The sequence below is a fragment of the Arvicanthis niloticus genome, chromosome 14, assembly GCF_011762505.2.
Source record: "Arvicanthis niloticus isolate mArvNil1 chromosome 14, mArvNil1.pat.X, whole genome shotgun sequence".
NCBI classification, from domain to species: Eukaryota; Metazoa; Chordata; class Mammalia; order Rodentia; family Muridae; genus Arvicanthis; species Arvicanthis niloticus.
The window spans coordinates 67,513,896-67,518,541 of NC_047671.1; the positions used below are offsets into that span (position 1 = coordinate 67,513,896).

General features: G+C 38.8%; 1 pseudogene; it reads right to left on the minus strand.

Moving 5' to 3' along the window:
- Window positions 1-1,533: 1,533 nt before the first annotated feature.
- LOC117719651 (eukaryotic initiation factor 4A-I-like) lies at window positions 1,534-4,055 on the minus strand (annotated as a pseudogene).
- Between the last annotated feature and the right edge of the window lie 591 nt (window positions 4,056-4,646).

The window sequence follows — 4,646 nt, forward strand, 5'->3', positions numbered from 1 at the left end:
ATCATGGACAAATCTTCTGAAACTGTAACTGAGGCCAATTAAATAGTTTCTCTTATGAGTTGACTTGGTCATGGTGCCTTTACATAGCAATAGGAAACTACAACAAAGCTTATTTCAAAATCATAAATTCATGGATTTTCTGTTTACTTATTTAATGTTTACTTAACTGTGTTCAGTTACAACTGAATATATATTCATGAGCAAGAATCACAGTTTGAAATTTGTATAAAATACCTACCTGCTATTTTTGTTTGTCATTTTAAAATATATTTTATTTTTATACATATGTGTATGTGAGTGTGTGTGTGTGTGTGTGTGTGTGTCTGTTTTGTGTGTGTTATGGTGTATGTGTGTATCAGTGTGTGAATCTAATTCATGTGCATGCATTGCTCATGGAGATCAGAAGACTGTGTAACAGGGACTATACAGCTACTATATATAGGTGCTAGGAAACAATATTATGGCCTCTTAAAAACTCAGTAGTTCTCTGAACACACAAGACCCTTTTAGCTAATTTAGAATTTATGCAGTATCTCATTTTCCATCATTATTGATTTTTTCTTTTATCTGATTATAGTTTTTCTACCTTTTCTATCTCTTAATATCAGATTAGATAATAGACATTGTAAATTTTACATAGTTGGATATTAGATATTTAAATACCATGAATATCCATGGAATTTATTTTGAAATACAATGTTTTCAATTTCTTATATACTAAACAATTGGAGTATATTATTTTTAAATAACATTTTGTCTACAAATTATTTCTAATATAAAAATATAATAATTTCTCTAGCTGGTTCAAATCCCCTGACACATATGCAGCAGAAGACTGTCTAGTCTAGCTTGAATTAAAGACGATCCACCTAACCCCTGAGAGACTTGAAGTCCCAGGGAATTGAGAGGCCTGATGGGGTGGTGAGGGTAGGGTTGGAAGTATGAGGGACATTCTCTTGGAGACAGAGAAGGAGGGATAGAATAAAAAAAGTGTCAGAAGACAATACTAAAGGAGGAAAATGACTTTACTCTAAAAAATAAAGATAATAAAATATATAATTTCTAATGGATAAATTAAAAATAATAAAAAGGTACAATAATGTGTAACAAACCTACGTGGTAGATCATATACTCAGAAATATTACTTAGAGCCAAAATTCATTGTAATGTTGTCTTGTTTATAAATTTATGTTGTTATTTTCACCAGCACATCAAAATATTTCATCATAACTAGTGATCTTCTCATTCAAGTGTGTCAATCATCCATTCACTTTAAGTATAGGCTGATAGGAGTGTTTTCCTAGTTCAAAAGGTACTACTTGATTTTATAGCTTTCAGAAACTTCAGTTTGCACCTATTTTTAACAAGTCAGTGTAATTATTGCATAATTAATTTGTACTGTGTAAATATACACTTCTACAGAGTGATAAGTGTGAAGCTAGTCAGAGATGGTTTAGTCACATTTTCTTCCTAATGAATACAGTATTTATATAACCAATGTGCATATATGGCATCTCCCAAATCAAAATCCATTTAGTCTAATTCTAACATTACTTTTTTGAGTGTTGACAAATTCCAGAAGCTTACTGCCTGGGTGATGGTCAGTGTTCATACAAGTCAAAAAATGTGTCAAGCTTACACTTCTCTTGGTCTACTTTGATATAGAATTAGTAGATACCTTCCAGGATCAACACTTTTTTCTTGACAAGAATACAAATAGGATCTCTCATGAACTTCTTGGTCACCTCAAGGACATCAGAAGGCATTGTAGCAGACACCAAAACTACCTACGTGTTACTATTGAGCTTTTGGAATATATCATAGATCCGATTCTTGAACCCACAGCTTAATATCTCATCTGCTTCATCCAGTATGAACATCTTGATGTATTTGAGGGACAAGTATCTCTGTTTAAGCATATCAAACACCCTGCAAAGGGGTCCCACGATGATAGGAGGAGCTTCCATTTGCAGCTTCTGCACCTCATCACACACGTTGTCCTCAATACAGGCATGGCAAGAGACACCCATGTAGCCTCCTAATGCCATAATTACCTTTGTATCTGCTGAGCTGTGGGACTGTGAAAGTATAGCTTGGTTTCTGGTGGAGCACTGACTAGAGCTGGCAGGAGACCCAACAGGTATCCATACCTACAAGGGACAGCATACATTTTGCCACACTCCCAGACTCCAGGCTCTTGACATGCAGTCAAGACCTCTATTGATCCATGACTTTCAGTCACATAGAGCTATGCCCACACAGCCCCTCCCAAAGAGATGTTTGTGTCAGCCACCACAGGTAGGTAGAGGGCCTCACTACAGGCCTCAGCCTCAAGAGATCTCCATATTAATGAGATACCTAAAGGCCCGAGGGTGTAGCCAATAAAGCATTCCTTTCCAGACCCTCTTTCCTCCTCCCTCCCTATTTAACTCAGGTCTGCCCTGAGATACTGGGGGTTACACCTTTATCCACTTTCCACTATAACAATAAACCTTTTAAAACCCTGGACTTCCTCGTGTCTTTGGGGCCTGCTGTGGAGTAATGTGAAGGGGGCCTTAGACTACCAAGCCGCTGCTTAATCTCCCATTGAGGACTTCTCTATGTTCCCTGCACAGAGCCCTGCCAACTCAGGAAAGCCAGCCTTGATCCAGCCAAACTAGTGCTGTAATGAAGAGTCTCTACTTGTTGGGAGGGGGAGCTGCTGGAGCTTCTCTCTCTCATCCCTCTTGGCTGGTGGACTGTCCAGCCCATACATCCCCAGTCTCAGTTCTCCCACATTCCCAATGGCATCTGGGAGCCCAAGGTCAGAGACCCCTGGCCTCCAGGTCAGCCACATCTGCCCAGAGACCCCCACTTAGGAACCCTGCCCCCACGGGATTTCAGGCTGAGACCTCTCCATGCTCAGGCAAAGCTCTGGCAGATTCTCATAGCCCAGGGTCTGCTAGCTGTGGGTGGAGTGAACTCAGAATTCTTGAGCTTCTGCTTCCCTGAGCCATGACAGAGACTCAGGAATCACAACACAGCCCACAGGACCCAGGCCCACGTGCTAGCTACAACTTCACACTGAGCCAATTCACTAGTGGATGCCAAAACCAAAGCCTGAGTGGCCTTTAGATCTAATTCAATCTGCTGCAGAATTGATATGGCAAATATAATATTTTTTCCAGTCCCAGACTGAGCTTGAGCAAATACATCATAACCCTTGATACAAGGAAGAATAGCTCGCTGCTGGATGGCAAAGGGCTTCTCAAAACCATAGGCATAAATACCACGGAGGAGGGATTCTGAGAGATTAATGTCATCGAAGCTATCCACTATGTCATTCCAGTTACTCTCAATGATGCTCTCTGGATCAAGAATCCTGACTCAGACATGATCCTTAAGCAGGTCTTCTTAGTCATCAGTTACGACCTTCCCACCAACAGAGATAATTACATCCACAGAATCAGTTGAGATGGTCACTTTGGTCAGAAGGGTGTGGCTATTAACATGGTGACAGAAGAAGACAAGAAGACTCTTTGAGGCATTGAGTCTTTCTACACACCTCCATTGAAGAGATGCCCCTCATCATTGCTGACCTCATTTAGGGGCTGTCCTGCTGCCTGGCCCTAGCCCAGAATTCAGTCCTGGGGGCACCAATGAACAGTTGAAGGGGAAAGAAAGAGACCCAAGGGATCGACATCTTGGTTTTGTTTTTGTTCGGTTTTCAGTTTGTTTGTTTTTCTCTCTCTTTCTCTTTGAATAAATGTCTCATTTTGCGGCAAAAAGAAGGAACCGTGAACATTTTAGACATCTCCTCCTACCCCGTTTTTTGGAAGTAGGCTCTGCCCCAGGCATCATCTCCTTTCCCATAAACATTAATGCATTTCCCTAACCTAGTCACCTCATTCCTAGAGGTTTTCCTAACCCAGAGAAATATTCAAAAGTGAGTCAAGGGCTTAAAACATTGGCTGGCCTCATTTGATGGACCAAACCTACAGGAGGAAACTCTGAGTGAGATTGTCCAGGGAATTGTCCCCAAGTAAAAGGAGTAGGGGAGAGAAAATGGTAGCCATTTTTACATTGTATGTATAGTATTTATTGATTCAGAAAACAAATGCAAAATCCTGAAGAAAATTACTTGAAAACTAACAAAAAAGTAAAAATTTTGAAAAATAAACAGAAGGCTTTAATACTTCTAAAAATCACTTGTTATCTTTTGTGTTACACAGAAATACGTCAAATTATCAGGAACCAGTTTAAATTGTATGGATTAATAAATTATAAAGTATTGAATGTAAAGTCTTAACATATGTTTGCAACTCTTATGATTAGAACTTCATATTACTAATGAAGTAATTTACTCTTTTTGAGAAATATTCTTTTCTTGAATGGTTGTGAAGGTATCCTCTTAGTCTTATGAACAGATTTGCATTCTTTAAATATTTTCCACTAAATTTCATTACAATAAATCCTACTATATTTTTTCCAATATGTCCTAGTTCAAGAACTACAAAACTTTCTCTAAGAAAGGAAAGCTTATAATTACAAATATTAAAGGCTAATATTCATCATAAAATTTAGTGAAAACATGCATAGGACTGCCTAGCCCTGAAGAAAAAGAGAAGATAGCAGCATCTTATGCCACTGCGTGTATCTGTCTGAAT